Consider the following 25,519-nt stretch of genomic DNA (forward strand, 5'->3'; position numbering starts at 1 on the left):
CAGAGGTGCCTATCTTTGGTGATTCTCTGCCGCATGCCTTTCAATGCTGCCCGTCCTGTGTACTTCCTGATGTCGCAGCTATTTTTCACAGCCTGGGCCGGCGGCGCAATGGATAACGCGTCTGACTACGGATTAGAAGATTGCAGGTTCGGCTCCTACCTGGCTCGAGCATTTTTGCAATCTTTGCATTCTGGCTTTGGATGCCACGGAAGCGAACATAGTTGGTCACATTCTCCAGTTACTCAGCTGACAAGTGTCTTCTTAGCGCAGTAGGCAGCGTGTCAGTCTCATAATCTGAAGGTCCTGAGTTTGATCCTTAGAGAAGGCGTTGATACTTGCATAGAAGTTTTTCCTTCTTTCATTTCAGCTGCATTCATGCAAAAATCGGAAAGTTTTGCTGCGACAGCACACCAAAGGATTTGATGTCCCTCAGCCTGCGGTGACCTTCAGAAGCAGATGGGCTCACACCACACCTGACACAACTCTTGCGTCTGAACAATTACCCGAGCCAAAAGAAAAGTGGAGAATGCGGGCATTGATCCCGCTACCTCTCACATGCAAAGCGAGCGCTCTACCATTTGAGCTAATTCCCCATTCACGTCTGGCATTAGCTCCCAGTTTGCATCTGACTAGCCCCTTATCACTTGCCTCCTCGCTATTCCACGACCAGCAGAAATCTCCTGCTTCAGGTTGGCCTGCTCACTGAACACTTTCAATGCTTTGCTCCAATCGACGTTACTGAGCAAATAGCAGGCGAGCAAGGGCAGGACTGGAAGCCATGGATATGGTGAAAGACGCCGAGAAGAGCTCGAGCCTGCGCAAGGGAAGCGACTTGAGCGCAACGTCGCAGCCGCCACGAGCGAGAGGGAGCAGGCGAGAGCCCTTTCTGACTGATGGACAGATGACTTCTATTGCCTGAGGCTTTGCCTGAAAGAAAGTGCTGGCTCTTTACATGCATTGCTGCTCAAAGGCACTCCCTGCTGACACACACATGCAAGTGTTCAAGCAAAACGGCGAAGGCACTGTCCTGTGCCTCAGCTGCAACATGTTCAGCTGCAAACTGCTCGTCATATTATGAGCTCTGCCTTTAGCGAATTGCCACTTACCACGCACATACTTACTTCAAAAGAATGCGCACTGCTTCAAGACGGAGTGCAACCAACCACCTAAGGACGACTTTGCTTTGCTTTGTTTTCGACTGCACTGCTCCGCTCCCCACCTGTCAATCGAAGGGAAGCGGCAGAGGTGCCTATCTTTGGTGATTCTCTGCCGCATGCCTTTCAATGCTGCCCGTCTTGTGTACTTCCTGATGTCGCAGCTATTTTTCACAGCCTGGGCCGGCGGCGCAATGGATACCGCGTCTGACTACGGATTAGAAGATTGCAGGTTCGGCTCCTACCTGGCTCGAGCATTTTTGCAATCTTTGCATTCTGGCTTTGGATGCCACGGAAGCGAACATAGTTGGTCACATTCTCCAGTTACTAAGCTGGCAAGTGTCTTCTTAGTGCAGTAGGCAGCGTGTCAGTCTCATAATCTGAAGGTCCTGAGTTCGATCCTTAGAGAAGGCGTTGATACTTGCATAGAAGTTTTTCCTTCTTTCATTTCAGCTGCATTCATGCAAAAATCGGAAAGTTTTGCTGAGACAGCACACCAAAGGATTTGATGTCCCTCAACCTGCGGTGACCTTCAGAAGCAGATGGGCTCACACCACACCTGACACAACTCTTGCGTCTGAACAATTACCCGAGCCAAAAGAAAAGTGGAGAATGCGGGCATTGATCCCGCTACCTCTCACATGCAAAGCGAGCGCTCTACCATTTGAGCTAATTCCCCATTCACGTCTGGCATTAGCTCCCAGTTTGCATCTGACTAGCCCCTTATCACTTGCCTCCTCGCTATTCCACGACCAGCAGAAATCTCCTGCTTCAGGTTGGCCTGCTCACTGAACACTTTCAATGCTTTGCTCCAATCGACGTTACTGAGCAATAGCAGGCGAGCAAGGGCAGGACTGGAAGCCATGGATATGGTGAAAGACGCCGAGAAGAGCTCGAGCCTGCGCAAGGGAAGCGACTTGAGCGCAACGTCGCAGCCGCCACGAGCGAGAGGGAGCAGGCGAAAGCCCTTTCTGACTGATGGACAGATGACTTCTATTGCCTGAGGCTTTGCCTGAAAGAAAGTGCTGGCTCTTTACATGCATTGCTGCTCAAAGGCACTCCCTGCTGACACACACATGCAAGTGTTCAAGCAAAACGGCGAAGGCACTGTCCTGTGCCTCAGCTGCAACATGTTCAGCTGCAAACTGCTCGTCATATTATGAGCTCTGCCTTTAGCGAATTGCCACTTACCACGCACATACTTACTTCAAAAGAATGCGCACTGCTTCAAGACGGAGTGCAACCAACCACCTAAGGACGACTTTGCTTTGCTTTGTTTTCGACTGCACTGCTCCGCTCCCCACCTGTCAATCGAAGGGAAGCGGCAGAGGTGCCTATCTTTGGTGATTCTCTGCCGCATGCCTTTCAATGCTGCCCGTCCTGTGTACTTCCTGATGTCGCAGCTATTTTTCACAGCCTGGGCCGGCGGCGCAATGGATAACGCGTCTGACTACGGATTAGAAGATTGCAGGTTCGGCTCCTACCTGGCTCGAGCATTTTTGCAATCTTTGCATTCTGGCTTTGGATGCCACGGAAGCGAACATAGTTGGTCACATTCTCCAGTTACTCAGCTGACAAGTGTCTTCTTAGCGCAGTAGGCAGCGTGTCAGTCTCATAATCTGAAGGTCCTGAGTTTGATCCTTAGAGAAGGCGTTGATACTTGCATAGAAGTTTTTCCTTCTTTCATTTCAGCTGCATTCATGCAAAAATCGGAAAGTTTTGCTGCGACAGCACACCAAAGGATTTGATGTCCCTCAGCCTGCGGTGACCTTCAGAAGCAGATGGGCTCACACCACACCTGACACAACTCTTGCGTCTGAACAATTACCCGAGCCAAAAGAAAAGTGGAGAATGCGGGCATTGATCCCGCTACCTCTCACATGCAAAGCGAGCGCTCTACCATTTGAGCTAATTCCCCATTCACGTCTGGCATTAGCTCCCAGTTTGCATCTGACTAGCCCCTTATCACTTGCCTCCTCGCTATTCCACGACCAGCAGAAATCTCCTGCTTCAGGTTGGCCTGCTCACTGAACACTTTCAATGCTTTGCTCCAATCGACGTTACTGAGCAAATAGCAGGCGAGCAAGGGCAGGACTGGAAGCCATGGATATGGTGAAAGACGCCGAGAAGAGCTCGAGCCTGCGCAAGGGAAGCGACTTGAGCGCAACGTCGCAGCCGCCACGAGCGAGAGGGAGCAGGCGAGAGCCCTTTCTGACTGATGGACAGATGACTTCTATTGCCTGAGGCTTTGCCTGAAAGAAAGTGCTGGCTCTTTACATGCATTGCTGCTCAAAGGCACTCCCTGCTGACACACACATGCAAGTGTTCAAGCAAAACGGCGAAGGCACTGTCCTGTGCCTCAGCTGCAACATGTTCAGCTGCAAACTGCTCGTCATATTATGAGCTCTGCCTTTAGCGAATTGCCACTTACCACGCACATACTTACTTCAAAAGAATGCGCACTGCTTCAAGACGGAGTGCAACCAACCACCTAAGGACGACTTTGCTTTGCTTTGTTTTCGACTGCACTGCTCCGCTCCCCACCTGTCAATCGAAGGGAAGCGGCAGAGGTGCCTATCTTTGGTGATTCTCTGCCGCATGCCTTTCAATGCTGCCCGTCCTGTGTACTTCCTGATGTCGCAGCTATTTTTCACAGCCTGGGCCGGCGGCGCAATGGATAACGCGTCTGACTACGGATTAGAAGATTGCAGGTTCGGCTCCTACCTGGCTCGAGCATTTTTGCAATCTTTGCATTCTGGCTTTGGATGCCACGGAAGCGAACATAGTTGGTCACATTCTCCAGTTACTCAGCTGACAAGTGTCTTCTTAGCGCAGTAGGCAGCGTGTCAGTCTCATAATCTGAAGGTCCTGAGTTTGATCCTTAGAGAAGGCGTTGATACTTGCATAGAAGTTTTTCCTTCTTTCATTTCAGCTGCATTCATGCAAAAATCGGAAAGTTTTGCTGCGACAGCACACCAAAGGATTTGATGTCCCTCAGCCTGCGGTGACCTTCAGAAGCAGATGGGCTCACACCACACCTGACACAACTCTTGCGTCTGAACAATTACCCGAGCCAAAAGAAAAGTGGAGAATGCGGGCATTGATCCCGCTACCTCTCACATGCAAAGCGAGCGCTCTACCATTTGAGCTAATTCCCCATTCACGTCTGGCATTAGCTCCCAGTTTGCATCTGACTAGCCCCTTATCACTTGCCTCCTCGCTATTCCACGACCAGCAGAAATCTCCTGCTTCAGGTTGGCCTGCTCACTGAACACTTTCAATGCTTTGCTCCAATCGACGTTACTGAGCAAATAGCAGGCGAGCAAGGGCAGGACTGGAAGCCATGGATATGGTGAAAGACGCCGAGAAGAGCTCGAGCCTGCGCAAGGGAAGCGACTTGAGCGCAACGTCGCAGCCGCCACGAGCGAGAGGGAGCAGGCGAGAGCCCTTTCTGACTGATGGACAGATGACTTCTATTGCCTGAGGCTTTGCCTGAAAGAAAGTGCTGGCTCTTTACATGCATTGCTGCTCAAAGGCACTCCCTGCTGACACACACATGCAAGTGTTCAAGCAAAACGGCGAAGGCACTGTCCTGTGCCTCAGCTGCAACATGTTCAGCTGCAAACTGCTCGTCATATTATGAGCTCTGCCTTTAGCGAATTGCCACTTACCACGCACATACTTACTTCAAAAGAATGCGCACTGCTTCAAGACGGAGTGCAACCAACCACCTAAGGACGACTTTGCTTTGCTTTGTTTTCGACTGCACTGCTCCGCTCCCCACCTGTCAATCGAAGGGAAGCGGCAGAGGTGCCTATCTTTGGTGATTCTCTGCCGCATGCCTTTCAATGCTGCCCGTCCTGTGTACTTCCTGATGTCGCAGCTATTTTTCACAGCCTGGGCCGGCGGCGCAATGGATAACGCGTCTGACTACGGATTAGAAGATTGCAGGTTCGGCTCCTACCTGGCTCGAGCATTTTTGCAATCTTTGCATTCTGGCTTTGGATGCCACGGAAGCGAACATAGTTGGTCACATTCTCCAGTTACTCAGCTGACAAGTGTCTTCTTAGCGCAGTAGGCAGCGTGTCAGTCTCATAATCTGAAGGTCCTGAGTTTGATCCTTAGAGAAGGCGTTGATACTTGCATAGAAGTTTTTCCTTCTTTCATTTCAGCTGCATTCATGCAAAAATCGGAAAGTTTTGCTGCGACAGCACACCAAAGGATTTGATGTCCCTCAGCCTGCGGTGACCTTCAGAAGCAGATGGGCTCACACCACACCTGACACAACTCTTGCGTCTGAACAATTACCCGAGCCAAAAGAAAAGTGGAGAATGCGGGCATTGATCCCGCTACCTCTCACATGCAAAGCGAGCGCTCTACCATTTGAGCTAATTCCCCATTCACGTCTGGCATTAGCTCCCAGTTTGCATCTGACTAGCCCCTTATCACTTGCCTCCTCGCTATTCCACGACCAGCAGAAATCTCCTGCTTCAGGTTGGCCTGCTCACTGAACACTTTCAATGCTTTGCTCCAATCGACGTTACTGAGCAAATAGCAGGCGAGCAAGGGCAGGACTGGAAGCCATGGATATGGTGAAAGACGCCGAGAAGAGCTCGAGCCTGCGCAAGGGAAGCGACTTGAGCGCAACGTCGCAGCCGCCACGAGCGAGAGGGAGCAGGCGAGAGCCCTTTCTGACTGATGGACAGATGACTTCTATTGCCTGAGGCTTTGCCTGAAAGAAAGTGCTGGCTCTTTACATGCATTGCTGCTCAAAGGCACTCCCTGCTGACACACACATGCAAGTGTTCAAGCAAAACGGCGAAGGCACTGTCCTGTGCCTCAGCTGCAACATGTTCAGCTGCAAACTGCTCGTCATATTATGAGCTCTGCCTTTAGCGAATTGCCACTTACCACGCACATACTTACTTCAAAAGAATGCGCACTGCTTCAAGACGGAGTGCAACCAACCACCTAAGGACGACTTTGCTTTGCTTTGTTTTCGACTGCACTGCTCCGCTCCCCACCTGTCAATCGAAGGGAAGCGGCAGAGGTGCCTATCTTTGGTGATTCTCTGCCGCATGCCTTTCAATGCTGCCCGTCTTGTGTACTTCCTGATGTCGCAGCTATTTTTCACAGCCTGGGCCGGCGGCGCAATGGATACCGCGTCTGACTACGGATTAGAAGATTGCAGGTTCGGCTCCTACCTGGCTCGAGCATTTTTGCAATCTTTGCATTCTGGCTTTGGATGCCACGGAAGCGAACATAGTTGGTCACATTCTCCAGTTACTAAGCTGGCAAGTGTCTTCTTAGTGCAGTAGGCAGCGTGTCAGTCTCATAATCTGAAGGTCCTGAGTTCGATCCTTAGAGAAGGCGTTGATACTTGCATAGAAGTTTTTCCTTCTTTCATTTCAGCTGCATTCATGCAAAAATCGGAAAGTTTTGCTGAGACAGCACACCAAAGGATTTGATGTCCCTCAACCTGCGGTGACCTTCAGAAGCAGATGGGCTCACACCACACCTGACACAACTCTTGCGTCTGAACAATTACCCGAGCCAAAAGAAAAGTGGAGAATGCGGGCATTGATCCCGCTACCTCTCACATGCAAAGCGAGCGCTCTACCATTTGAGCTAATTCCCCATTCACGTCTGGCATTAGCTCCCAGTTTGCATCTGACTAGCCCCTTATCACTTGCCTCCTCGCTATTCCACGACCAGCAGAAATCTCCTGCTTCAGGTTGGCCTGCTCACTGAACACTTTCAATGCTTTGCTCCAATCGACGTTACTGAGCAATAGCAGGCGAGCAAGGGCAGGACTGGAAGCCATGGATATGGTGAAAGACGCCGAGAAGAGCTCGAGCCTGCGCAAGGGAAGCGACTTGAGCGCAACGTCGCAGCCGCCACGAGCATGAGGGAGCAGGCGAGAGCCCTTTCTGACTGATGGACAGATGACTTCTATTGCCTGAGGCTTTGCCTGAAAGAAAGTGCTGGCTCTTTACATGCATTGCTGCTCAAAGGCACTCCCTGCTGACACACACATGCAAGTGTTCAAGCAAAACGGCGAAGGCACTGTCCTGTGCCTCAGCTGCAACATGTTCAGCTGAAAACTGCTCGTCATATTATGAGCTCTGCCTTTAGCGAATTGCCACTTACCACGCACATACTTACTTCAAAAGAATGCGCACTGCTTCAAGACGGAGTGCAACCAACCACCTAAGGACGACTTTGCTTTGCTTTGTTTTCGACTGCACTGCTCCGCTCCCCACCTGTCAATCGAAGGGAAGCGGCAGAGGTGCCTATCTTTGGTGATTCTCTGCCGCGTGCCTTTCAATGCTGCCCGTCCTGTGTACTTCCTGATGTCGCAGCTATTTTTCACAGCCTGGGCCGGCGGTGCAATGGATAACGCGTCTGACTACGGATTAGAAGATTGCAGGTTCGGCTCCTACCTGGCTCGAGCATTTTTGCAATCTTTGCATTCTGGCTTTGGATGCCACGGAAGCGAACATAGTTGGTCACATTCTCCAGTTACTCAGCTGACAAGTGTCTTCTTAGCGCAGTAGGCAGCGTGTCAGTCTCATAATCTGAAGGTCCTGAGTTTGATCCTTAGAGAAGGCGTTGATACTTGCATAGAAGTTTTTCCTTCTTTCATTTCAGCTGCATTCATGCAAAAATCGGAAAGTTTTGCTGCGACAGCACACCAAAGGATTTGATGTCCCTCAGCCTGCGGTGACCTTCAGAAGCAGATGGGCTCACACCACACCTGACACAACTCTTGCGTCTGAACAATTACCCGAGCCAAAAGAAAAGTGGAGAATGCGGGCATTGATCCCGCTACCTCTCACATGCAAAGCGAGCGCTCTACCATTTGAGCTAATTCCCCATTCACGTCTGGCATTAGCTCCCAGTTTGCATCTGACTAGCCCCTTATCACTTGCCTCCTCGCTATTCCACGACCAGCAGAAATCTCCTGCTTCAGGTTGGCCTGCTCACTGAACACTTTCAATGCTTTGCTCCAATCGACGTTACTGAGCAAATAGCAGGCGAGCAAGGGCAGGACTGGAAGCCATGGATATGGTGAAAGACGCCGAGAAGAGCTCGAGCCTGCGCAAGGGAAGCGACTTGAGCGCAACGTCGCAGCCGCCACGAGCGAGAGGGAGCAGGCGAGAGCCCTTTCTGACTGATGGACAGATGACTTCTATTGCCTGAGGCTTTGCCTGAAAGAAAGTGCTGGCTCTTTACATGCATTGCTGCTCAAAGGCACTCCCTGCTGACACACACATGCAAGTGTTCAAGCAAAACGGCGAAGGCACTGTCCTGTGCCTCAGCTGCAACATGTTCAGCTGCAAACTGCTCGTCATATTATGAGCTCTGCCTTTAGCGAATTGCCACTTACCACGCACATACTTACTTCAAAAGAATGCGCACTGCTTCAAGACGGAGTGCAACCAACCACCTAAGGACGACTTTGCTTTGCTTTGTTTTCGACTGCACTGCTCCGCTCCCCACCTGTCAATCGAAGGGAAGCGGCAGAGGTGCCTATCTTTGGTGATTCTCTGCCGCATGCCTTTCAATGCTGCCCGTCTTGTGTACTTCCTGATGTCGCAGCTATTTTTCACAGCCTGGGCCGGCGGCGCAATGGATACCGCGTCTGACTACGGATTAGAAGATTGCAGGTTCGGCTCCTACCTGGCTCGAGCATTTTTGCAATCTTTGCATTCTGGCTTTGGATGCCACGGAAGCGAACATAGTTGGTCACATTCTCCAGTTACTAAGCTGGCAAGTGTCTTCTTAGTGCAGTAGGCAGCGTGTCAGTCTCATAATCTGAAGGTCCTGAGTTCGATCCTTAGAGAAGGCGTTGATACTTGCATAGAAGTTTTTCCTTCTTTCATTTCAGCTGCATTCATGCAAAAATCGGAAAGTTTTGCTGAGACAGCACACCAAAGGATTTGATGTCCCTCAACCTGCGGTGACCTTCAGAAGCAGATGGGCTCACACCACACCTGACACAACTCTTGCGTCTGAACAATTACCCGAGCCAAAAGAAAAGTGGAGAATGCGGGCATTGATCCCGCTACCTCTCACATGCAAAGCGAGCGCTCTACCATTTGAGCTAATTCCCCATTCACGTCTGGCATTAGCTCCCAGTTTGCATCTGACTAGCCCCTTATCACTTGCCTCCTCGCTATTCCACGACCAGCAGAAATCTCCTGCTTCAGGTTGGCCTGCTCACTGAACACTTTCAATGCTTTGCTCCAATCGACGTTACTGAGCAATAGCAGGCGAGCAAGGGCAGGACTGGAAGCCATGGATATGGTGAAAGACGCCGAGAAGAGCTCGAGCCTGCGCAAGGGAAGCGACTTGAGCGCAACGTCGCAGCCGCCACGAGCGAGAGGGAGCAGGCGAAAGCCCTTTCTGACTGATGGACAGATGACTTCTATTGCCTGAGGCTTTGCCTGAAAGAAAGTGCTGGCTCTTTACATGCATTGCTGCTCAAAGGCACTCCCTGCTGACACACACATGCAAGTGTTCAAGCAAAACGGCGAAGGCACTGTCCTGTGCCTCAGCTGCAACATGTTCAGCTGCAAACTGCTCGTCATATTATGAGCTCTGCCTTTAGCGAATTGCCACTTACCACGCACATACTTACTTCAAAAGAATGCGCACTGCTTCAAGACGGAGTGCAACCAACCACCTAAGGACGACTTTGCTTTGCTTTGTTTTCGACTGCACTGCTCCGCTCCCCACCTGTCAATCGAAGGGAAGCGGCAGAGGTGCCTATCTTTGGTGATTCTCTGCCGCATGCCTTTCAATGCTGCCCGTCCTGTGTACTTCCTGATGTCGCAGCTATTTTTCACAGCCTGGGCCGGCGGCGCAATGGATAACGCGTCTGACTACGGATTAGAAGATTGCAGGTTCGGCTCCTACCTGGCTCGAGCATTTTTGCAATCTTTGCATTCTGGCTTTGGATGCCACGGAAGCGAACATAGTTGGTCACATTCTCCAGTTACTCAGCTGACAAGTGTCTTCTTAGCGCAGTAGGCAGCGTGTCAGTCTCATAATCTGAAGGTCCTGAGTTTGATCCTTAGAGAAGGCGTTGATACTTGCATAGAAGTTTTTCCTTCTTTCATTTCAGCTGCATTCATGCAAAAATCGGAAAGTTTTGCTGCGACAGCACACCAAAGGATTTGATGTCCCTCAGCCTGCGGTGACCTTCAGAAGCAGATGGGCTCACACCACACCTGACACAACTCTTGCGTCTGAACAATTACCCGAGCCAAAAGAAAAGTGGAGAATGCGGGCATTGATCCCGCTACCTCTCACATGCAAAGCGAGCGCTCTACCATTTGAGCTAATTCCCCATTCACGTCTGGCATTAGCTCCCAGTTTGCATCTGACTAGCCCCTTATCACTTGCCTCCTCGCTATTCCACGACCAGCAGAAATCTCCTGCTTCAGGTTGGCCTGCTCACTGAACACTTTCAATGCTTTGCTCCAATCGACGTTACTGAGCAAATAGCAGGCGAGCAAGGGCAGGACTGGAAGCCATGGATATGGTGAAAGACGCCGAGAAGAGCTCGAGCCTGCGCAAGGGAAGCGACTTGAGCGCAACGTCGCAGCCGCCACGAGCGAGAGGGAGCAGGCGAGAGCCCTTTCTGACTGATGGACAGATGACTTCTATTGCCTGAGGCTTTGCCTGAAAGAAAGTGCTGGCTCTTTACATGCATTGCTGCTCAAAGGCACTCCCTGCTGACACACACATGCAAGTGTTCAAGCAAAACGGCGAAGGCACTGTCCTGTGCCTCAGCTGCAACATGTTCAGCTGAAAACTGCTCGTCATATTATGAGCTCTGCCTTTAGCGAATTGCCACTTACCACGCACATACTTACTTCAAAAGAATGCGCACTGCTTCAAGACGGAGTGCAACCAACCACCTAAGGACGACTTTGCTTTGCTTTGTTTTCGACTGCACTGCTCCGCTCCCCACCTGTCAATCGAAGGGAAGCGGCAGAGGTGCCTATCTTTGGTGATTCTCTGCCGCGTGCCTTTCAATGCTGCCCGTCCTGTGTACTTCCTGATGTCGCAGCTATTTTTCACAGCCTGGGCCGGCGGTGCAATGGATAACGCGTCTGACTACGGATTAGAAGATTGCAGGTTCGGCTCCTACCTGGCTCGAGCATTTTTGCAATCTTTGCATTCTGGCTTTGGATGCCACGGAAGCGAACATAGTTGGTCACATTCTCCAGTTACTCAGCTGACAAGTGTCTTCTTAGCGCAGTAGGCAGCGTGTCAGTCTCATAATCTGAAGGTCCTGAGTTTGATCCTTAGAGAAGGCGTTGATACTTGCATAGAAGTTTTTCCTTCTTTCATTTCAGCTGCATTCATGCAAAAATCGGAAAGTTTTGCTGCGACAGCACACCAAAGGATTTGATGTCCCTCAGCCTGCGGTGACCTTCAGAAGCAGATGGGCTCACACCACACCTGACACAACTCTTGCGTCTGAACAATTACCCGAGCCAAAAGAAAAGTGGAGAATGCGGGCATTGATCCCGCTACCTCTCACATGCAAAGCGAGCGCTCTACCATTTGAGCTAATTCCCCATTCACGTCTGGCATTAGCTCCCAGTTTGCATCTGACTAGCCCCTTATCACTTGCCTCCTCGCTATTCCACGACCAGCAGAAATCTCCTGCTTCAGGTTGGCCTGCTCACTGAACACTTTCAATGCTTTGCTCCAATCGACGTTACTGAGCAAATAGCAGGCGAGCAAGGGCAGGACTGGAAGCCATGGATATGGTGAAAGACGCCGAGAAGAGCTCGAGCCTGCGCAAGGGAAGCGACTTGAGCGCAACGTCGCAGCCGCCACGAGCGAGAGGGAGCAGGCGAGAGCCCTTTCTGACTGATGGACAGATGACTTCTATTGCCTGAGGCTTTGCCTGAAAGAAAGTGCTGGCTCTTTACATGCATTGCTGCTCAAAGGCACTCCCTGCTGACACACACATGCAAGTGTTCAAGCAAAACGGCGAAGGCACTGTCCTGTGCCTCAGCTGCAACATGTTCAGCTGCAAACTGCTCGTCATATTATGAGCTCTGCCTTTAGCGAATTGCCACTTACCACGCACATACTTACTTCAAAAGAATGCGCACTGCTTCAAGACGGAGTGCAACCAACCACCTAAGGACGACTTTGCTTTGCTTTGTTTTCGACTGCACTGCTCCGCTCCCCACCTGTCAATCGAAGGGAAGCGGCAGAGGTGCCTATCTTTGGTGATTCTCTGCCGCATGCCTTTCAATGCTGCCCGTCTTGTGTACTTCCTGATGTCGCAGCTATTTTTCACAGCCTGGGCCGGCGGCGCAATGGATACCGCGTCTGACTACGGATTAGAAGATTGCAGGTTCGGCTCCTACCTGGCTCGAGCATTTTTGCAATCTTTGCATTCTGGCTTTGGATGCCACGGAAGCGAACATAGTTGGTCACATTCTCCAGTTACTAAGCTGGCAAGTGTCTTCTTAGTGCAGTAGGCAGCGTGTCAGTCTCATAATCTGAAGGTCCTGAGTTCGATCCTTAGAGAAGGCGTTGATACTTGCATAGAAGTTTTTCCTTCTTTCATTTCAGCTGCATTCATGCAAAAATCGGAAAGTTTTGCTGAGACAGCACACCAAAGGATTTGATGTCCCTCAACCTGCGGTGACCTTCAGAAGCAGATGGGCTCACACCACACCTGACACAACTCTTGCGTCTGAACAATTACCCGAGCCAAAAGAAAAGTGGAGAATGCGGGCATTGATCCCGCTACCTCTCACATGCAAAGCGAGCGCTCTACCATTTGAGCTAATTCCCCATTCACGTCTGGCATTAGCTCCCAGTTTGCATCTGACTAGCCCCTTATCACTTGCCTCCTCGCTATTCCACGACCAGCAGAAATCTCCTGCTTCAGGTTGGCCTGCTCACTGAACACTTTCAATGCTTTGCTCCAATCGACGTTACTGAGCAATAGCAGGCGAGCAAGGGCAGGACTGGAAGCCATGGATATGGTGAAAGACGCCGAGAAGAGCTCGAGCCTGCGCAAGGGAAGCGACTTGAGCGCAACGTCGCAGCCGCCACGAGCGAGAGGGAGCAGGCGAAAGCCCTTTCTGACTGATGGACAGATGACTTCTATTGCCTGAGGCTTTGCCTGAAAGAAAGTGCTGGCTCTTTACATGCATTGCTGCTCAAAGGCACTCCCTGCTGACACACACATGCAAGTGTTCAAGCAAAACGGCGAAGGCACTGTCCTGTGCCTCAGCTGCAACATGTTCAGCTGCAAACTGCTCGTCATATTATGAGCTCTGCCTTTAGCGAATTGCCACTTACCACGCACATACTTACTTCAAAAGAATGCGCACTGCTTCAAGACGGAGTGCAACCAACCACCTAAGGACGACTTTGCTTTGCTTTGTTTTCGACTGCACTGCTCCGCTCCCCACCTGTCAATCGAAGGGAAGCGGCAGAGGTGCCTATCTTTGGTGATTCTCTGCCGCATGCCTTTCAATGCTGCCCGTCTTGTGTACTTCCTGATGTCGCAGCTATTTTTCACAGCCTGGGCCGGCGGCGCAATGGATACCGCGTCTGACTACGGATTAGAAGATTGCAGGTTCGGCTCCTACCTGGCTCGAGCATTTTTGCAATCTTTGCATTCTGGCTTTGGATGCCACGGAAGCGAACATAGTTGGTCACATTCTCCAGTTACTAAGCTGGCAAGTGTCTTCTTAGTGCAGTAGGCAGCGTGTCAGTCTCATAATCTGAAGGTCCTGAGTTCGATCCTTAGAGAAGGCGTTGATACTTGCATAGAAGTTTTTCCTTCTTTCATTTCAGCTGCATTCATGCAAAAATCGGAAAGTTTTGCTGAGACAGCACACCAAAGGATTTGATGTCCCTCAACCTGCGGTGACCTTCAGAAGCAGATGGGCTCACACCACACCTGACACAACTCTTGCGTCTGAACAATTACCCGAGCCAAAAGAAAAGTGGAGAATGCGGGCATTGATCCCGCTACCTCTCACATGCAAAGCGAGCGCTCTACCATTTGAGCTAATTCCCCATTCACGTCTGGCATTAGCTCCCAGTTTGCATCTGACTAGCCCCTTATCACTTGCCTCCTCGCTATTCCACGACCAGCAGAAATCTCCTGCTTCAGGTTGGCCTGCTCACTGAACACTTTCAATGCTTTGCTCCAATCGACGTTACTGAGCAATAGCAGGCGAGCAAGGGCAGGACTGGAAGCCATGGATATGGTGAAAGACGCCGAGAAGAGCTCGAGCCTGCGCAAGGGAAGCGACTTGAGCGCAACGTCGCAGCCGCCACGAGCATGAGGGAGCAGGCGAGAGCCCTTTCTGACTGATGGACAGATGACTTCTATTGCCTGAGGCTTTGCCTGAAAGAAAGTGCTGGCTCTTTACATGCATTGCTGCTCAAAGGCACTCCCTGCTGACACACACATGCAAGTGTTCAAGCAAAACGGCGAAGGCACTGTCCTGTGCCTCAGCTGCAACATGTTCAGCTGAAAACTGCTCGTCATATTATGAGCTCTGCCTTTAGCGAATTGCCACTTACCACGCACATACTTACTTCAAAAGAATGCGCACTGCTTCAAGACGGAGTGCAACCAACCACCTAAGGACGACTTTGCTTTGCTTTGTTTTCGACTGCACTGCTCCGCTCCCCACCTGTCAATCGAAGGGAAGCGGCAGAGGTGCCTATCTTTGGTGATTCTCTGCCGCGTGCCTTTCAATGCTGCCCGTCCTGTGTACTTCCTGATGTCGCAGCTATTTTTCACAGCCTGGGCCGGCGGTGCAATGGATAACGCGTCTGACTACGGATTAGAAGATTGCAGGTTCGGCTCCTACCTGGCTCGAGCATTTTTGCAATCTTTGCATTCTGGCTTTGGATGCCACGGAAGCGAACATAGTTGGTCACATTCTCCAGTTACTAAGCTGGCAAGTGTCTTCTTAGTGCAGTAGGCAGCGTGTCAGTCTCATAATCTGAAGGTCCTGAGTTCGATCCTTAGAGAAGGCGTTGATACTTGCATAGAAGTTTTTCCTTCTTTCATTTCAGCTGCATTCATGCAAAAATCGGAAAGTTTTGCTGAGACAGCACACCAAAGGATTTGATGTCCCTCAACCTGCGGTGACCTTCAGAAGCAGATGGGCTCACACCACACCTGACACAACTCTTGCGTCTGAACAATTACCCGAGCCAAAAGAAAAGTGGAGAATGCGGGCATTGATCCCGCTACCTCTCACATGCAAAGCGAGCGCTCTACCATTTGAGCTAATTCCCCATTCACGTCTGGCATTAGCTCCCAGTTTGCATCTGACTAGCCCCTTATCACTTGCCTCCTCGCTATTCCACGACCAGCAGAAATCTCCTGCTTCAGGTTGGCCTGCTCACTGAACACTTTCAATGCTTTGCTCCAATCGACGTTACTGAGCAATAGCAGGCGAGCAAGGGCAGGACTGGAAGCCATGGATATGGTGAAAGACGCCGAGAAGAGCTCGAGCCTGCGCAAGGGAAGCGACTTGAGCGCAACGTCGCAGCCGCCACGAGCGAGAGGGAGCAGGCGAAAGCCCTTTCTGACTGATGGACAGATGACTTCTATTGCCTGAGGCTTTGCCTGAAAGAAAGTGCTGGCTCTTTACATGCATTGCTGCTCAAAGGCACTCCCTGCTGACACACACATGCAAGTGTTCAAGCAAAACGGCGAAGGCACTGTCCTGTGCCTCAGCTGCAACATGTTCAGCTGCAAACTGCTCGTCATATTATGAGCTCTGCCTTTAGCGAATTGCCACTTACCACGCACATACTTACTTCAAAAGAATGCGCACTGCTTCAAGACGGAGTGCAACCAACCACCTAAGGACGACTTTGCTTTGCTTTGTTTTCGACTGCACTGCTCCGCTCCCCACCTGTCAATCGAAGGGAAGCGGCAGAGGTGCCTATCTTTGGTGATTCTCTGCCGCATGCCTTTCAATGCTGCCCGTCTTGTGTACTTCCTGATGTCGCAGCTATTTTTCACAGCCTGGGCCGGCGGCGCAATGGATACCGCGTCTGACTACGGATTAGAAGATTGCAGGTTCGGCTCCTACCTGGCTCGAGCATTTTTGCAATCTTTGCATTCTGGCTTTGGATGCCACGGAAGCGAACATAGTTGGTCACATTCTCCAGTTACTAAGCTGGCAAGTGTCTTCTTAGTGCAGTAGGCAGCGTGTCAGTCTCATAATCTGAAGGTCCTGAGTTCGATCCTTAGAGAAGGCGTTGATACTTGCATAGAAGTTTTTCCTTCTTTCATTTCAGCTGCATTCATGCAAAAATCGGAAAGTTTTGCTGAGACAGCACACCAAAGGATTTGATGTCCCTCAACCTGCGGTGACCTTCAGAAGCAGATGGGCTCACACCACACCTGACACAACTCTTGCGTCTGAACAATTACCCGAGCCAAAAGAAAAGTGGAGAATGCGGGCATTGATCCCGCTACCTCTCACATGCAAAGCGAGCGCTCTACCATTTGAGCTAATTCCCCATTCACGTCTGGCATTAGCTCCCAGTTTGCATCTGACTAGCCCCTTATCACTTGCCTCCTCGCTATTCCACGACCAGCAGAAATCTCCTGCTTCAGGTTGGCCTGCTCACTGAACACTTTCAATGCTTTGCTCCAATCGACGTTACTGAGCAATAGCAGGCGAGCAAGGGCAGGACTGGAAGCCATGGATATGGTGAAAGACGCCGAGAAGAGCTCGAGCCTGCGCAAGGGAAGCGACTTGAGCGCAACGTCGCAGCCGCCACGAGCATGAGGGAGCAGGCGAGAGCCCTTTCTGACTGATGGACAGATGACTTCTATTGCCTGAGGCTTTGCCTGAAAGAAAGTGCTGGCTCTTTACATGCATTGCTGCTCAAAGGCACTCCCTGCTGACACACACATGCAAGTGTTCAAGCAAAACGGCGAAGGCACTGTCCTGTGCCTCAGCTGCAACATGTTCAGCTGAAAACTGCTCGTCATATTATGAGCTCTGCCTTTAGCGAATTGCCACTTACCACGCACATACTTACTTCAAAAGAATGCGCACTGCTTCAAGACGGAGTGCAACCAACCACCTAAGGACGACTTTGCTTTGCTTTGTTTTCGACTGCACTGCTCCGCTCCCCACCTGTCAATCGAAGGGAAGCGGCAGAGGTGCCTATCTTTGGTGATTCTCTGCCGCGTGCCTTTCAATGCTGCCCGTCCTGTGTACTTCCTGATGTCGCAGCTATTTTTCACAGCCTGGGCCGGCGGTGCAATGGATAACGCGTCTGACTACGGATTAGAAGATTGCAGGTTCGGCTCCTACCTGGCTCGAGCATTTTTGCAATCTTTGCATTCTGGCTTTGGATGCCACGGAAGCGAACATAGTTGGTCACATTCTCCAGTTACTCAGCTGACAAGTGTCTTCTTAGCGCAGTAGGCAGCGTGTCAGTCTCATAATCTGAAGGTCCTGAGTTTGATCCTTAGAGAAGGCGTTGATACTTGCATAGAAGTTTTTCCTTCTTTCATTTCAGCTGCATTCATGCAAAAATCGGAAAGTTTTGCTGCGACAGCACACCAAAGGATTTGATGTCCCTCAGCCTGCGGTGACCTTCAGAAGCAGATGGGCTCACACCACACCTGACACAACTCTTGCGTCTGAACAATTACCCGAGCCAAAAGAAAAGTGGAGAATGCGGGCATTGATCCCGCTACCTCTCACATGCAAAGCGAGCGCTCTACCATTTGAGCTAATTCCCCATTCACGTCTGGCATTAGCTCCCAGTTTGCATCTGACTAGCCCCTTATCACTTGCCTCCTCGCTATTCCACGACCAGCAGAAATCTCCTGCTTCAGGTTGGCCTGCTCACTGAACACTTTCAATGCTTTGCTCCAATCGACGTTACTGAGCAAATAGCAGGCGAGCAAGGGCAGGACTGGAAGCCATGGATATGGTGAAAGACGCCGAGAAGAGCTCGAGCCTGCGCAAGGGAAGCGACTTGAGCGCAACGTCGCAGCCGCCACGAGCGAGAGGGAGCAGGCGAGAGCCCTTTCTGACTGATGGACAGATGACTTCTATTGCCTGAGGCTTTGCCTGAAAGAAAGTGCTGGCTCTTTACATGCATTGCTGCTCAAAGGCACTCCCTGCTGACACACACATGCAAGTGTTCAAGCAAAACGGCGAAGGCACTGTCCTGTGCCTCAGCTGCAACATGTTCAGCTGCAAACTGCTCGTCATATTATGAGCTCTGCCTTTAGCGAATTGCCACTTACCACGCACATACTTACTTCAAAAGAATGCGCACTGCTTCAAGACGGAGTGCAACCAACCACCTAAGGACGACTTTGCTTTGCTTTGTTTTCGACTGCACTGCTCCGCTCCCCACCTGTCAATCGAAGGGAAGCGGCAGAGGTGCCTATCTTTGGTGATTCTCTGCCGCATGCCTTTCAATGCTGCCCGTCTTGTGTACTTCCTGATGTCGCAGCTATTTTTCACAGCCTGGGCCGGCGGCGCAATGGATACCGCGTCTGACTACGGATTAGAAGATTGCAGGTTCGGCTCCTACCTGGCTCGAGCATTTTTGCAATCTTTGCATTCTGGCTTTGGATGCCACGGAAGCGAACATAGTTGGTCACATTCTCCAGTTACTAAGCTGGCAAGTGTCTTCTTAGTGCAGTAGGCAGCGTGTCAGTCTCATAATCTGAAGGTCCTGAGTTCGATCCTTAGAGAAGGCGTTGATACTTGCATAGAAGTTTTTCCTTCTTTCATTTCAGCTGCATTCATGCAAAAATCGGAAAGTTTTGCTGAGACAGCACACCAAAGGATTTGATGTCCCTCAACCTGCGGTGACCTTCAGAAGCAGATGGGCTCACACCACACCTGACACAACTCTTGCGTCTGAACAATTACCCGAGCCAAAAGAAAAGTGGAGAATGCGGGCATTGATCCCGCTACCTCTCACATGCAAAGCGAGCGCTCTACCATTTGAGCTAATTCCCCATTCACGTCTGGCATTAGCTCCCAGTTTGCATCTGACTAGCCCCTTATCACTTGCCTCCTCGCTATTCCACGACCAGCAGAAATCTCCTGCTTCAGGTTGGCCTGCTCACTGAACACTTTCAATGCTTTGCTCCAATCGACGTTACTGAGCAATAGCAGGCGAGCAAGGGCAGGACTGGAAGCCATGGATATGGTGAAAGACGCCGAGAAGAGCTCGAGCCTGCGCAAGGGAAGCGACTTGAGCGCAACGTCGCAGCCGCCACGAGCGAGAGGGAGCAGGCGAAAGCCCTTTCTGACTGATGGACAGATGACTTCTATTGCCTGAGGCTTTGCCTGAAAGAAAGTGCTGGCTCTTTACATGCATTGCTGCTCAAAGGCACTCCCTGCTGACACACACATGCAAGTGTTCAAGCAAAACGGCGAAGGCACTGTCCTGTGCCTCAGCTGCAACATGTTCAGCTGCAAACTGCTCGTCATATTATGAGCTCTGCCTTTAGCGAATTGCCACTTACCACGCACATACTTACTTCAAAAGAATGCGCACTGCTTCAAGACGGAGTGCAACCAACCACCTAAGGACGACTTTGCTTTGCTTTGTTTTCGACTGCACTGCTCCGCTCCCCACCTGTCAATCGAAGGGAAGCGGCAGAGGTGCCTATCTTTGGTGATTCTCTGCCGCATGCCTTTCAATGCTGCCCGTCCTGTGTACTTCCTGATGTCGCAGCTATTTTTCACAGCCTGGGCCGGCGGCGCAATGGATAACGCGTCTGACTACGGATTAGAAGATTGCAGGTTCGGCTCCTACCTGGCTCGAGCATTTTTGCAATCTTTGCATTCTGGCTTTGGATGCCACGGAAGCGAACATAGTTGGTCACATTCTCCAGTTACTCAGCTGACAAGTGTCTTCTTAGCGCAGTAGGCAGCGTGTCAGTCTCATAATCTGAAGGTCCTGAGTTTGATCCTTAGAGAAGGCGTTGATACTTGCATAGAAGTTTTTCCTTCTTTCATTTCAGCTGCATTCATGCAAAAATCGGAAAGTTTTGCTGCGACAGCACACCAAAGGATTTGATGTCCCTCAGCCTGCGGTGACCTTCAGAAGCAGATGGGCTCACACCACACCTGACACAACTCTTGCGTCTGAACAATTACCCGAGCCAAAAGAAAAGTGGAGAATGCGGGCATTGATCCCGCTACCTCTCACATGCAAAGCGAGCGCTCTACCATTTGAGCTAATTCCCCATTCACGTCTGGCATTAGCTCCCAGTTTGCATCTGACTAGCCCCTTATCACTTGCCTCCTCGCTATTCCACGACCAGCAGAAATCTCCTGCTTCAGGTTGGCCTGCTCACTGAACACTTTCAATGCTTTGCTCCAATCGACGTTACTGAGCAAATAGCAGGCGAGCAAGGGCAGGACTGGAAGCCATGGATATGGTGAAAGACGCCGAGAAGAGCTCGAGCCTGCGCAAGGGAAGCGACTTGAGCGCAACGTCGCAGCCGCCACGAGCGAGAGGGAGCAGGCGAGAGCCCTTTCTGACTGATGGACAGATGACTTCTATTGCCTGAGGCTTTGCCTGAAAGAAAGTGCTGGCTCTTTACATGCATTGCTGCTCAAAGGCACTCCCTGCTGACACACACATGCAAGTGTTCAAGCAAAACGGCGAAGGCACTGTCCTGTGCCTCAGCTGCAACATGTTCAGCTGAAAACTGCTCGTCATATTATGAGCTCTGCCTTTAGCGAATTGCCACTTACCACGCACATACTTACTTCAAAAGAATGCGCACTGCTTCAAGACGGAGTGCAACCAACCACCTAAGGACGACTTTGCTTTGCTTTGTTTTCGACTGCACTGCTCCGCTCCCCACCTGTCAATCGAAGGGAAGCGGCAGAGGTGCCTATCTTTGGTGATTCTCTGCCGCATGCCTTTCAATGCTGCCCGTCCTGTGTACTTCCTGATGTCGCAGCTATTTTTCACAGCCTGGGCCGGCGGCGCAATGGATAACGCGTCTGACTACGGATTAGAAGATTGCAGGTTCGGCTCCTACCTGGCTCGAGCATTTTTGCAATCTTTGCATTCTGGCTTTGGATGCCACGGAAGCGAACATAGTTGGTCACATTCTCCAGTTACTCAGCTGACAAGTGTCTTCTTAGCGCAGTAGGCAGCGTGTCAGTCTCATAATCTGAAGGTCCTGAGTTTGATCCTTAGAGAAGGCGTTGATACTTGCATAGAAGTTTTTCCTTCTTTCATTTCAGCTGCATTCATGCAAAAATCGGAAAGTTTTGCTGCGACAGCACACCAAAGGATTTGATGTCCCTCAGCCTGCGGTGACCTTCAGAAGCAGATGGGCTCACACCACACCTGACACAACTCTTGCGTCTGAACAATTACCCGAGCCAAAAGAAAAGTGGAGAATGCGGGCATTGATCCCGCTACCTCTCACATGCAAAGCGAGCGCTCTACCATTTGAGCTAATTCCCCATTCACGTCTGGCATTAGCTCCCAGTTTGCATCTGACTAGCCCCTTATCACTTGCCTCCTCGCTATTCCACGACCAGCAGAAATCTCCTGCTTCAGGTTGGCCTGCTCACTGAACACTTTCAATGCTTTGCTCCAATCGACGTTACTGAGCAAATAGCAGGCGAGCAAGGGCAGGACTGGAAGCCATGGATATGGTGAAAGACGCCGAGAAGAGCTCGAGCCTGCGCAAGGGAAGCGACTTGAGCGCAACGTCGCAGCCGCCACGAGCGAGAGGGAGCAGGCGAGAGCCCTTTCTGACTGATGGACAGATGACTTCTATTGCCTGAGGCTTTGCCTGAAAGAAAGTGCTGGCTCTTTACATGCATTGCTGCTCAAAGGCACTCCCTGCTGACACACACATGCAAGTGTTCAAGCAAAACGGCGAAGGCACTGTCCTGTGCCTCAGCTGCAACATGTTCAGCTGAAAACTGCTCGTCATATTATGAGCTCTGCCTTTAGCGAATTGCCACTTACCACGCACATACTTACTTCAAAAGAATGCGCACTGCTTCAAGACGGAGTGCAACCAACCACCTAAGGACGACTTTGCTTTGCTTTGTTTTCGACTGCACTGCTCCGCTCCCCACCTGTCAATCGAAGGGAAGCGGCAGAGGTGCCTATCTTTGGTGATTCTCTGCCGCATGCCTTTCAATGCTGCCCGTCCTGTGTACTTCCTGATGTCGCAGCTATTTTTCACAGCCTGGGCCGGCGGCGCAATGGATAACGCGTCTGACTACGGATTAGAAGATTGCAGGTTCGGCTCCTACCTGGCTCGAGCATTTTTGCAATCTTTGCATTCTGGCTTTGGATGCCACGGAAGCGAACATAGTTGGTCACATTCTCCAGTTACTCAGCTGACAAGTGTCTTCTTAGCGCAGTAGGCAGCGTGTCAGTCTCATAATCTGAAGGTCCTGAGTTTGATCCTTAGAGAAGGCGTTGATACTTGCATAGAAGTTTTTCCTTCTTTCATTTCAGCTGCATTCATGCAAAAATCGGAAAGTTTTGCTGCGACAGCACACCAAAGGATTTGATGTCCCTCAGCCTGCGGTGACCTTCAGAAGCAGATGGGCTCACACCACACCTGACACAACTCTTGCGTCTGAACAATTACCCGAGCCAAAAGAAAAGTGGAGAATGCGGGCATTGATCCCGCTACCTCTCACATGCAAAGCGAGCGCTCTACCATTTGAGCTAATTCCCCATTCACGTCTGGCATTAGCTCCCAGTTTGCATCTGACTAGCCCCTTATCACTTGCCTCCTCGCTATTCCACGACCAGCAGAAATCTCCTGCTTCAGGTTGGCCTGCTCACTGAACACTTTCAATGCTTTGCTCCAATCGACGTTACTGAGCAAATAGCAGGCGAGCAAGGGCAGGACTGGAAGCCATGGATATGGTGAAAGACGCCGAGAAGAGCTCGAGCCTGCGCAAGGGAAGCGACTTGAGCGCAACGTCGCAGCCGCCACGAGCGAGAGGGAGCAGGCGAGAGCCCTTTCTGACTGATGGACAGATGACTTCTATTGCCTGAGGCTTTGCCTGAAAGAAAGTGCTGGCTCTTTACATGCATTGCTGCTCAAAGGCACTCCCTGCTGACACACACATGCAAGTGTTCAAGCAAAACGGCGAAGGCACTGTCCTGTGCCTCAGCTGCAACATGTTCAGCTGAAAACTGCTCGTCATATTATGAGCTCTGCCTTTAGCGAATTGCCACTTACCACGCACATACTTACTTCAAAAGAATGCGCACTGCTTCAAGACGGAGTGCAACCAACCACCTAAGGACGACTTTGCTTTGCTTTGTTTTCGACTGCACTGCTCCGCTCCCCACCTGTCAATCGAAGGGAAGCGGCAGAGGTGCCTATCTTTGGTGATTCTCTGCCGCGTGCCTTTCAATGCTGCCCGTCCTGTGTACTTCCTGATGTCGCAGCTATTTTTCACAGCCTGGGCCGGCGGTGCAATGGATAACGCGTCTGACTACGGATTAGAAGATTGCAGGTTCGGCTCCTACCTGGCTCGAGCATTTTTGCAATCTTTGCATTCTGGCTTTGGATGCCACGGAAGCGAACATAGTTGGTCACATTCTCCAGTTACTAAGCTGGCAAGTGTCTTCTTAGCGCAGTAGGCAGCGTGTCAGTCTCAGAATCTGAAGGTCCTGAGTTCGATCCTTAGAGAAGGCATTGATACTTGCATAGAAGTTTTTCCTTCTTTCATTTCAGCTGCATTCATGCAAAAATCGGAAAGTTTTGCTGCGACAGCACACCAAAGGATTTGATGTCCCTCAGCCTGCGGTGACCTTCAGAAGCAGATGGGCTCACACCACACCTGACACAACTCTTGCGTCTGAACAATTACCCGAGCCAAAAGAAAAGTGGAGAATGCGGGCATTGATCCCGCTACCTCTCACATGCAAAGCGAGCGCTCTACCATTTGAGCTAATTCCCCATTCATGTCTGGTATTAGCTCCCAGTTTGCATCTGACTAGCCCCTTATCACTTGCCTCCTCGCTATTCCACGACCAGCAGAAATCTCCTGCTTCAGGTTGGCCTGCTCACTGAACACTTTCAATGCTTTGCTCCAATCGACGTTACTGAGCAATAGCAGGCGAGCAAGGGCAGGACTGGAAGCCATGGATATGGTGAAAGACGCCGAGAAGAGCTCGAGCCTGCGCAAGGGAAGCGACTTGAGCGCAACGTCGCAGCCGCCACGAGCGAGAGGGAGCAGGCGAAAGCCCTTTCTGACTGATGGACAGATGACTTCTATTGCCTGAGGCTTTGCCTGAAAGAAAGTGCTGGCTCTTTACATGCATTGCTGCTCAAAGGCACTCCCTGCTGACACACACATGCAAGTGTTCAAGCAAAACGGCGAAGGCACTGTCCTGTGCCTCAGCTGCAACATGTTCAGCTGCAAACTGCTCGTCATATTATGAGCTCTGCCTTTAGCGAATTGCCACTTACCACGCACATACTTACTTCAAAAGAATGCGCACTGCTTCAAGACGGAGTGCAACCAACCACCTAAGGACGACTTTGCTTTGCTTTGTTTTCGACTGCACTGCTCCGCTCCCCACCTGTCAATCGAAGGGAAGCGGCAGAGGTGCCTATCTTTGGTGATTCTCTGCCGCATGCCTTTCAATGCTGCCCGTCTTGTGTACTTCCTGATGTCGCAGCTATTTTTCACAGCCTGGGCCGGCGGCGCAATGGATACCGCGTCTGACTACGGATTAGAAGATTGCAGGTTCGGCTCCTACCTGGCTCGAGCATTTTTGCAATCTTTGCATTCTGGCTTTGGATGCCACGGAAGCGAACATAGTTGGTCACATTCTCCAGTTACTAAGCTGGCAAGTGTCTTCTTAGTGCAGTAGGCAGCGTGTCAGTCTCATAATCTGAAGGTCCTGAGTTCGATCCTTAGAGAAGGCGTTGATACTTGCATAGAAGTTTTTCCTTCTTTCATTTCAGCTGCATTCATGCAAAAATCGGAAAGTTTTGCTGAGACAGCACACCAAAGGATTTGATGTCCCTCAACCTGCGGTGACCTTCAGAAGCAGATGGGCTCACACCACACCTGACACAACTCTTGCGTCTGAACAATTACCCGAGCCAAAAGAAAAGTGGAGAATGCGGGCATTGATCCCGCTACCTCTCACATGCAAAGCGAGCGCTCTACCATTTGAGCTAATTCCCCATTCACGTCTGGCATTAGCTCCCAGTTTGCATCTGACTAGCCCCTTATCACTTGCCTCCTCGCTATTCCACGACCAGCAGAAATCTCCTGCTTCAGGTTGGCCTGCTCACTGAACACTTTCAATGCTTTGCTCCA

The 25,519-nt window shown here is 50.9% G+C and overlaps 1 non-coding gene across 1 annotated transcript; it reads left to right on the forward strand.

Annotated features, from left to right (window-relative positions):
- Nucleotides 1–23,807: 23,807 nt before the first annotated feature.
- trnal-cag (transfer RNA leucine (anticodon CAG)) lies at nucleotides 23,808–23,880 on the forward strand. The gene has a single exon. It is a non-coding gene; the product is annotated as a tRNA-Leu (tRNA).
- The last annotated feature ends 1,639 nt before the right edge of the window (nucleotides 23,881–25,519 follow it).

Source organism: Pristiophorus japonicus, chromosome 1 (genome assembly GCF_044704955.1).
Source record: "Pristiophorus japonicus isolate sPriJap1 chromosome 1, sPriJap1.hap1, whole genome shotgun sequence".
Taxonomy (NCBI): domain Eukaryota; kingdom Metazoa; phylum Chordata; class Chondrichthyes; family Pristiophoridae; genus Pristiophorus; species Pristiophorus japonicus.